This window comes from Carex rostrata, chromosome 18, assembly GCF_964058835.1.
Source record: "Carex rostrata chromosome 18, lpCarRost1.2, whole genome shotgun sequence".
NCBI lineage: Eukaryota > Viridiplantae > Streptophyta > Magnoliopsida > Poales > Cyperaceae > Carex > Carex rostrata.
This window is the reverse complement of record NC_135935.1, coordinates 1,888,154-1,900,157: the sequence shown is the minus strand read 5'-3', so window position 1 is coordinate 1,900,157 and position 12,004 is coordinate 1,888,154.

Genomic DNA, 12,004 nt, shown 5'->3' with positions numbered 1-12,004 from the left:
GATGTAAGGTTTGTGCTTGTGCAAACGAAATGGATTGGCAATGCTATGGTTGATTCGCCTCTGTTTTATAGGGGGGTGGTGGGCTGGAGGTGTGAAATTGAAAAGTTATAATTAATTCACACCGTCACACGTGTGTTAAATTAGTTACGTGAATTGGTTGAAAGGCAGTTTTTTTTTCTTCAGTTGAAGAGAGTTTGTCATGATGCCTCGAGATTAGGTGAGTTTTGACTTAATTAGATGAGTAGAACTAGGGTGTTCTTAAGCTCACCAAAGTGTTTGGTGAGCTTGACTCTAAAACTCATCAAATCGATTTCAAATGACGAATCCGAACCGTTAGAACCCGCCTACCTTACGTGTGATGCATCTACATGTAAAATTTTTGAACATTTGAATTAGTTTAGTATAAAGTCAATCGGTCAAAATTAGAAGTTAATAAATTAATTTTAGTACATTCATTTTTTGAACGTTTTTTGATCACTTGACTTTATATTAAATTAATTCAAATGTTTAAAAATTTCACATGTAGACGCATCACACATAAGGTAGGCGGGTTTCAACGGCTCGGATTCATCATTTGAAATTGATTTGATGGGTTTTAGAGTCAAGCTCACCAAACACTTTGGTGAGCTTAAGAGCACCCTAGTTCTACTCTGATTAGATATATATCTTTGACAAAAGACTTGTCATGATGTAACGACAGAAGGGAGGAATAGCACAACCAAGATAAAAGAATTTAAGGCGGAACCATTCTGGAACCGTTTTATTTGAGCTTTATCTTAAATCCTTAAGTTTAGTGTGTTTTAAAATTCAGTATTTCTTAGTATTCAATTTTGGCTCAACTGTTTTGAGCTAACTGCAAATTTCTATTTCAATCAATGTAGATTACATACTTTGTAATCGAACAATCTAATTAAATATGGGCTAGACCTTATTTTTACTCAAAAGACTTGTGACGTGCTCTTGCGAGTTCCTACGCTTAATTTATCAACAAGGAGCATTCTTACATTTGTAATTGATAAATGATCCAGAATCCGATTCTTTTGAATTTGATTCATATTCTGACTCTCAATATTAATTAAAATATCAATAATTAGGAATAACTGATAATATAACAAAGATAACAACACATCAAAACTATAAGGAGAATGATATTTGCCGTCAATATGTAAAATCATCTAAATTCTACGCATATATTGACATATTAGATCCTGAAATAATATTATTGAGCAAAATTAAGGTGTGATGTGCTCATCAAGAGAGGTTGGTGAGTACACCTCCAAAAGACTATCAGATTGATTTTAAATCACGAATTCAAACCGTTGAAATCCAAGTAATTCATGAGTGATGCATATACATGCAAAATATTTAAAATTTCAAATTCATTTAGTACATAATCAAATGGTCAAAAAATGATGAAAAAATAATACATAAAATAATTAAAAAAATAACTTATAAAATATTCGTTGTTTTGACCGCTTGACTATGTACTAAATATATTCGAATCTTTAAAATTTTTGAATGTACATACATCACTCACAAAATACTTAAATTTCAACGGTTTGAATTCGTAATTTAAAGTCAATCTGATAGTTTTTTGAAGGTGTGTTCACCAACCCCTCATGAGGAGCACATTACACCCTAGTTTTGCTCTTATTATTTTGTCCATCTAATGATGCTTTGGTGTTTGGAATTCGCGAACCCGACAAGCTGATCAACAAATAGTTACTGGTTGTTATCTATCTAAATTAACCTCTCCTAAACCTCTATTCAACAGGTTTACTTCAAAAAGGTTTTTCACATGAGCCATATTAAAAGAGACAAAACAAAAAAAATTTGACCGAGGATTATTCTGTAAAAATGATTCTAGGTGTTTCTTCGGTAGACTTGCGTTGGGTTTCGCCTACTGAGGAAATTGCCACGATTTTCAATGAAGAAAATGTGTACAAACACTTTGGAAATAATATCAGCAAGTCCCAACGAAATCTTTTCTAGAAAAAAAAAAACAAGTTACAAATTTTAGAAAGAATAGGCAATGCAGAATTTGCCCCCTCCCCCTACGAATTCACATTCCCTCAGGTTACCTGAACCGGGTACAATTGAATCGTACGGTCTGAAGTTACAATTTTTAACTTGGTACGAATCTCAAAGCACAAATAATACTGCCCCCCAACGCCATCCCGATCACTCATCGGCTGAAATTAAACCTGAACCGTCCATTTCAATTGTGTTGAGTCAGATACCTGGAAGGATACGGATCCTCGCCCTACATATTCCAGAGATCGCTTGTATGAAATTTGGGGAACCCATTTGTACAGAGTCGATTTTAGTGCGTACAGAGTTTAAAATTTTGATGGACTAAAACGCCCTTGCCCAGCTCAATCCTCTGCCCTAGCGTTTCTTTGGAGATCCCAGCAGCAATGCAAGTAATGGCAACTACATCAATAGCTGCACAAATTCTTCGAACTGTGCCAAGGGAAAGCATCGTCTTGGTGACAACACCCTCACTACTCGTTCATACCTAGAAAAATGTATTCAATAAATGGATCAGCATAGAGAGTTTCGGGCAATCAGGCTAATTTTGGGGAATGCACCAATGTTGAAATACAAAAACAAGATTAGCTCAAAAGTTAAAACAGAGAATGGAAATAGCGCAAGAACCTAGATGATAGATCCTCGGAGAAAAAGCGCTGCAGCGGGTTATAGCTAGTCGCTCAAATCAGAACTAAATTCCGGTTTTGACATTTTACTTTTCTTCTAATTTATTTCATTCAGATTAGATATCAGTAACGATTTGGGGTTCTCAGGTGGTTGCCATGCGGAGATGAGGCGCAGCGGGGAGATCGACGACTAGGGTTTTGACGGGGTTCGCTGCACGCACGAGAGAGAGAGAGAGGTGAGCGGAGTAAAAGAAAAAAAAAAGCTGAGAGAGAGGGGATGGGAGTTTTTCGAGTCTGCCCGTTAATTTTTTTTGTTGCCCGTCTTTGCTGTGGGGGTATTTTAGTCCATCAAAAATTTAAATGCTGTACACAATAAAATTGACGCTGTAATAATGGGTTCCCGAAATTTAGATTGTGCATCCACAATATCTTTTTAAAAAGGTCCTTAGCTTTTTACATTATCGACGAACAATAAAGTATTGTATAACACTTTCTGAACTGTCCCTCGTACGAAAGATACGCAAAGAAATACTAATGCAGTACGTGGATTGAAATATCTATATAGATTATTATTATTATTATTATTATTATTATTATTATTATTATTATTATTATTATTATTATTTATATATGCACATTAAAAAAGCGGCATATTAATATTTTATTTGTATTGATATGAATCAATAATTTGAAAATGCAATATCTGGAAACTTTTGAAAACAATGGATTTTCAGAACACCGAAAGTCCATCAAAATAAAATTCAAATGTGGTAAAATAGTAACATTTTATGAATTTAGAAAAACAATATAGATCACGTGTAACGATTTTATATTGATAATTAAATTTGGAATCAATTAATAAAAAAAAACCAGAAATTAAGGTATAGTAGAGACAGAAAAAATAAATACATTAATTATGAAAATTTATATTTTACACCAAGGACCTCATAAATTTTGAAAAAAAAATGAGCCATTGTTACGTTGAATAATTTAATTTCTTTTAGAAAAATATAAGAATTCCCTTAACTGTCATCACGCTTAAATAATAAGTATATGTGAAATTAGTTCTTGGTTATAGGACTTACAATTTGTTTGTATTTTTTACTTGACGTTTTTTTTTCTTTTGTTATAGTTTAGGGTTCAATCCAAAAGTGCTTGAAGTTTAATTAGTTTTTTTCTAAGATTTGATGCCAGTGCAAAATATAATATAAAATCTATTGAACGATATAAATTACGAAAGTATTTTTGTAGCTATAAAAGAAGATTTAAAGAATTTGCAAACTGAATAATAAAAAGACACTAGTGATGCTTAACATACAATAATAAAAAGGCACTACTAGAAGTGTGGAAGTGGAACTACTGTTGAAGATCACACCTAATCCAACAAGTGCACTTACTATTTCGCTCCTTGTACATTTTCCTTTTTTTTTTTTTTTTTTTTTTTTAAATTGCAACATACAATTTTAGAGGTCTGCTAATAGACCCTGCTAACGCAACCCCCCTCCGGAATTTGTATCGCCTGTCTGATCAGTGTTGAGTTGATACGTATATTAAAGTGGCCGTACATTTCACCTCAAGTCAGATTAGTACGAATTCTGATCAAATCAGGATACATTGCATATATCCAAACACACGCGAGGTTGGGAAGCAGAGAATCTGCTTCCCTCTGTTCTCCCCCGTTGGGGGTGTAGGGGGGACCGGAACATGCTTGAGTGTTAAGCATTTCCGATCCCCGTTTTCTACACACCCGAACGTACGGAGCCACGTATGGTTCTTCATCCCGATCTGTCCTGAATCGAAACTCGAAAACAAAAACAGATCACATACGAGTTTGGTTGCTTTGTATTTTCCTGATGTGACTAACCGTACGTCCTCTGCAGAGGATGTGACATAACTCAAATTCAGAGTTAATGCAGATGGTACAGGGATCCATATCCGCTGCTCTCCATTTTCTCTCTATATCTCTCTTCAAAGAAGAGAAGAGAGAGAAAGTAAATCACGTGGGCTCCAAAGTAAGAGGAGAGAGATAGAGAGAAGAGCACGGGAATAGCATGGAAAGAAAAGCACCAGATCTCATTCCATGATAGAGAACCACATTTATATTGATGTTTACAACTACATTTATATTGATGAATTATTAACATAAATATTGTTTCCTTAAATTTGTAGAGGTGGTGTATTGTTTCAACCAAGATTTAATGTGCTTTGTTAAAGTCATTGAGGTCATTATTTATAGTTTTATACTACTTTAAACTGATATGCACATTTTTCCTCAAAAAAAAAAAATGATATGCACATTTTATACTACCTTAATTGATGCTATATTCTGCACAATCAGTAACTTAAGTACCTTTTTTGTTTGTTGATGTTAGATTATTTTTATATGTATATTTCACTCTCAAATATAATTTGTGAAATTCATTCTAAAATATTTATTTTTACAATTGAAATACTCAATCACAATTGCTGATATGATATGATAATTTCAACAAAATTACTATATACTATAGACGTTGTCACGTTGCAATTACCACATTGAAAGTAGTTTGAAATGGAGTGTGCATGCTCTAATTAATAGTTTTTAATTTTGTTTCTAGCATCTATTACTATTTATTGCAAATTCTAGACTAATATTTTCTGTATTTTATTATTCAAAGGTCTACTCCTTTGCTAAGATTGCTAGTGAGATTTTTTCGTGAATTAAACATTGTATAAGTTGTTTTAAGAAAATTGGTTGTGGTCTGTGTTAATTTTACTGATTTAATTAGTTCTTACAAATATTTGTCAATGTCACTAATGGGATACAAATGAGAACGCATTTTTTCTTTCTTTTTATGTGAACGGTACTTATAAGCTTTTAACCTATTTATTGTATTTGACAAGTTTGCAATACACTTGATTTGACTTTAGACTAGAGGTGAAAACGGAGCGGATAATGCTGATACTATATCCGCATCCGTCGGATAATGAGCGGATATAAATACGGATACAAATACGGATAGTAAACGGATATCAAAATTCAAAATCAAACCCGCCTTAAATAGATATGGATACGAAACATATAGTCCACGAATATGGATTTGAATACGGATATAAAACGAATAATGGTCGGATAATTAAGATATATGATACAAATATTAATTAAAAAATTAAATATAAACATTGATGATAACTATAAGTGGATGGAGAGATGGGAGATAATCTATTCATATAATATATACATATCAAATAAAGAAATGGTAACAAAAGATTTTGTGGTGTAGTGGTTTGAAGTTTAGTCCAAAGGACTTGAGATGGGAGTACATGGTTCAAATCCCACATATAGCAAATATTAATTCCTCTTTTATTTGAGTTCGGCCAAATTATTGGGTTTCGGATAGTCCGGATATCCGCTCCGTTTAGGACTCCGTATCCAAATCCAAATCCGAATTCAGATCTTCTATGGATATAAAAAAAAACTAGTAATCGTGCCCGTGCACAGCAACAGGAGCAAATTATGTAGTAGAAAACATTAAGCTCCTTAATAAGAAAGAGAGATAATTTAAATTAAATTTGTAGAGAAAAATAGTTAAATATTATATTTATCTACAAGATAACACATGTGAACTCTAGTGTAGTGGTAAGAATTTTGGCAGGCTCGGTATGCAGGTGCCATGTATGGTTCAGAGGTGCGGTCCACGGGTAAGGCGGGCGGTCTACGGGCACTGGGATCATATGCGGCGCGACCAATGCATACTTAAGTGTTGAAGCTCATAATTTAGAAAATTCATCTATGTGCAATCTGAAAATTCAACGGCTGAGCATCATTATGAAAAAAAAACAGTAAATCAGGACCCTTGCAGGATCTAGACATTAAGCTCCTTAATAAGGAGGAGAGATATCTGAATCTGTATCCGAGAATTATCCGAATAATTCGAATTCAGATTATATGCGGATACGGAGCGGATATCCGCCGAATAATCCGGCTTCGTTTTCACCCCTACTTTAGACACAACCTATTGGTAGTCCTCTTTTAAGTTTTGAATTGTATTTGGCTTGAAAAATAACATTAATCGTTAAAAGAAAAAAAACTTTTAAATTTCAATCAGTAAATAGTTTATTATTATTCTTTTGCTTGAAAGAAAGACAAATTATGTATATTAAGGAGTAAGTCATGTACATATTTTACTATAAAAAAATAATAAATACTATATTGTTATGAGTATTAATTATTAATTACAAAGAGAAGAAAAGAGTTCTAAGGTCTTTACTTTGATATCTTAATTATGTCTCCAACTTAAAATTTAAAATTCAAACATTAAAATAAAACAATAAGATATTTTTGTATCACTTTAGGAGTGTAAATGGAGCAAATTCGGAGAGGATAATGCTGATAACAAATTCGTATCTGTCTTTCAATGAGCGGATACGAATACGGATACAAATAGTAAACACATATCAAAATTCAAAACCAAATCCGCTTTAAATGAAAACGGATACAAAATGGATAATCCACTAATACGGATTCAAATACGGATACAAAACAAATAATTAGTGGATAATTGAGTCACTTAAATAATTGAAGTAAATAATTCAATTATGTAATATAATACAAGTATTATAATCAAATATATATGTTTTTAAAGTAATACAAAAAAAAAATTAAAACAAATAAAGTTGTTGTCAGCATAAATAGGCTTCAAATACCTAGCTCATCTACTCACTGCCCGGTTTTATGTTCAATTAATAGTCCCACAATTATAATAAATGAATGTTGTGAGGTCATATATAGCAGAATCTCTCCTCGTAGTTTGAGTGTAAATGAAAAAGTCACGAGGTGAGCTGGATTTGACCTCCCGCACCTGGATTTGCACTAGCAGATCCGAATAGAGAATCTTAATACTAGCTCTGTTTCTACTACCGAAGATTTGCTCCGTTTTCGAATAATTTTTTTTAACGGATAATCTACTCCATTTCTGGGTAATTTTTTTTTATTTGAATCCATATCTGTTATTGTTCCTTACCTTTCCAAAATTATCCCGATCCGTATCCGCATATTATCCAATCTGTTTAATTCGAATATGGATAGTAACTGAATTTGAAGCGGATTCGGACCGGATAATCCGGATCCATTTATACCCGATTCATTTTCTATGAATATAAAAAAGTATAAAATTTCCACTTTATTTTTCATTATTATCGAGAGCTTTTAAATTTATAATTAATATGAATGATTTTTGAATTTTTAGCTTATTAATTTATATAAGAACAAAACTGAAAAATAATATTTTTTATACACAGAGAAAAAATAATGCAGTTAACATCTAACGATTTTATTTTAACATATAAGTTGAACTTTTGTTATTGAAAAAATGAAGATATAATGAAAGCACAAAAAATAAAAATATTTGCACTCATCATAATTACAATCCACACTAAGGGCGTGCTCCACAAACAGAGGGTAACCCTCTCATTAAAGGGAAGGGAATGAAGAGTTCAGAGGGGACGCTACCTTCCAAACAATGATTTTACACCCCATATCGGAGGTGACAAAATTCTTCAAAAATCAACGCTATGCAGTTACGCTCTTCCCTCCGAACAATACCTTTTCACCTTCGCTCCCTCTCCATTTCTTCTCTTCTGGAGCAGGGCAAACCGCCGGGTAGGTTCGATCTGGGGTGAGCGTCTCCCTTCCACAATGATTTTCTCTTTCCCTTCCTCCGCTTCCCTTCGTCTGGAGCACGCCCTAAGTAGAGTCTGCAAAAAAAAAAAATTTAGAGGAGTAAAAGTTGAATTCACATCGTCTACAATACCAGACAAGGGAATCTTTTACAATTAGTAGATCTGTACCGTTCTTTTTAACTTGGCACAAATTTCAAAGCCCAATAATACTGCCCCCTATGCTAGACCGAATTCCAAGCCGGGTGAGATTTAATCTCAAATTGTAAAGTGAGGGTAATTCTCTACAATACCTGGGAGAATACGAATCCAGTAAAATTGGTGGTCAAACTACCAACTATTTTAATATTCATAAAGAACTCATATTCAAACATGCAACATCTCACACAAAGAACATTACTTTTGCCACTAGACTAATTAAAGACTAATCATGATTACTCCATAACGTCTATAAAAGATAAATTGTACACATGGTGATTAGAATAATTGACTAACTATCTCTGACTAAACAGTTGTCATTTTTATCACATACATATCGATAAAGACTATACTGCACCTTAATAATGAAATTTCATGAACAATAGGTGCTTCAGATATCAATATCAATCACAGTCAAAATATATCAAATATTCAATTAAATGTATAGTAGAAACCAACATCTTGCACAAAGAACATTACTTTTGCCACTAGACTAATTAAAGGCTAATTATAATTACTCTATAACGTCTACAAAAGATAAACTGTACACATGCTGATTAGAACAATTGACTAACTATCTTTGACTAAATAATTGTCATTTTTATCACATACATATCGATAAAGACTATACCAATTGTCATTTTTATCACATACATACGATAAAGACTATACCAATTGTCATTTTTATCACACACATATCGATAAAGACTATACCAATTGTCATTTTTATCACATACATATCGATAAAGACTATATTGAACCTTAATAATGAAATTTCATGAGCAATAGGTGCTTTGAATATCAATATCAATCACAGTCAAAATATATCAAATATTCAATTAAATGTATAGTAGAAACCACCGAAATTTTTAAAAATACCATATTAAAAAAATAATAAACTAAATAACCACATTTTTTTAAAAATTCGAATTTTGATACGGCCGCATCTCTTAAGTGCGGTCACTTTTATAGAGGCTGCATCTAGAAAATGTGGACCATTAATAGGGACTGCATCTGCGGCCAAACCTTTTTTTTTTTTTTTTTTTTTTCTGTTTTCTTCTCCAAAATGGCAGCCGAAATGTTTGACTAATTCCAGTTCACTAATCAAATGGTTCCGTTTGGAGCTCCTGTAGCATATAAGTTGCAGCATTTTGTGGGGCAGTATGTCGATCACTTTTATATTCCAATCCATTGGTAAAGGGTAAGCTTATAATCATGTTTTATTTATCAACATATGCATAATATTGTTCTTGATTGATTAGAATCTAAACTTATTGCATATGGTTTCAAAAGCAATTAAGCCACAGTTCCACAATACATAGTTAAAATTTACATATTAAATTTAAAAAGAAAAGAGAACGTTATTGTTGGATTTATTAAATGGTACGTCCGTTATGGAAAATCCAAATCCAAAATCCGACCCGTTATGAATAGATGTCAACCCATTAAGAAGAAGTGCATTGATTTTATATAATAAACCATGCATATCATTTTTTTCTCTCTCTGAGAATAAATCCGAAATAGAGACTGTCAAGAAAGAGAGGAAAACACTCTGTTAATACTAAAAGGTTTTAGGTCGTGGAAAACGCAAGATTTCTGACCGGCTTCGGTTTGTGATTTCTTGCAGAACCAGTGATACTGCTACATTCGCAACATCTGTTTCCGCACGAAGATTAACATAGTAATTTGTAAGTTCTATCCGTTTATTAACAATTACCATGTAATCTCATGAGCTATGACTAATTTAATAACATCTAGGCTGTTTGAATTTGATCTCAATTAAATATCTTATCTTTGCATATATTGGGTTAGAATATAACAGCTCACGTGGTTTTGACTACATGAGAAAACCTTGAAGGGGTGCCATAAATGGCATAGAATTAGTCTAACATTTTGGCTACCGAAAAAAAAAAGGAAAAAAAAGGTGACCGTGGATGCTGGCTCTTATTAATGGTCCGCATCCCTTAGATGCAAGGAATGCGGCATTTAGAAAAGTGACCGCACTTACGAGATGCGGCCGTGTTTAAATTCGAATTTTTCAAAAAACGTGATAATAATAATAATAATAATAATAATTATTATTATTTTAATATGGTATTTTTAAAAATTTCGGTAGAAACCAACATCTCACACAAGGAACATTATTTTTGCCACTAGACTAATTAAAGACTAATCATAATTACTCCATAACGTCTACAAAAGATAAAATGTACACATGCTGATAAGAACAATTGACTAACTATCTCTAACTAAACAGTTGTCATTTTTATCACATACATATCGATAAAGACTATTTTGTACCTTAATAATGAAATTTCATGAACAATAGGTGCTTCAAATATCAATATCAATCACAGTCAAAATGCAAACAAGTTTTTATCTTTGAGTATGGTGCGAATTAATTACCCTCAATCATATATCAAATATTCAATTAAATGTATAGTAGAAACCAACATACACGCTATAATTAAAAAAAATATACACGCTATAATTATTTTGTACAAGGAGAGTTTTCTCTCATGAAATTTTTATAATGACTTTTTATATTTTTTCATAGTATTTTAATTGAAATATTATTAATTAATTTTTAGGATTTTTTAAATAATTATATGTATTTACTTATTAATTTTATATTGTATTATTTTGGAATTCCAGATCAAGCTCGAATTCCTAAAAGTCTAATCTAACAAATTGAATAATATTTAAATTGATCTTGAATTAATCACGAGTTACGAATCTTTTGACCATGCTAATAATAACTCGTATCTCGACGAACTGAAGCTGGAATTGGCGAATTCACTTTGTCTACCCACGTGTGGATAGGAAATTCATGTGAATGGATGGATACATGAACTGTATTGATAGGAATTTCCAATCCACATCTCAGTCCTAACTTTTCCGAAGTACATTAGGATTTTATTGATAAATTAAATATAAGATACAATCAAGAGAGTCAAAAAGCAATAAATTGTTCAATGAGCATTGAGCAAAGATAAAATAAAAATTACATTTCTTGTACCACTTGACCAACTAACTGAAAATAGGGCAAAATTTGTCTCTAAAGATTCGATTGAACAACAACATAATATAAAGATGGCAATCATGAAGACTCTTCTCAACTGCATAGGGTATTTATTTTGAAGAATAACACACAATGGTGTTGTACATAACCATCTCTTTAGGTACCGTACATAACCATCTCTGAAACCTTGATCATGTTGTACCCCCAAAAGAAATTATTTTTCCTATTGATCTAGAATTGTTGTAGAATGTAGTCAGGGAGGATCTCAGTGTATTAGAAATGTGGCTTATATTGAAATTTAAAATTTTAGTAACATATATTGAAATTTAATTAAATTTTATTTTTTTAGAACTTTCTATATAGTTCAACCTCTCTCAGTAATAATTAAATATTTACTTATAGTGTAGTGATTAGAGCTATATCTTGTTGTTGAGAGATCTTAAGTTCAAATTCCATGGATTTTAATTTT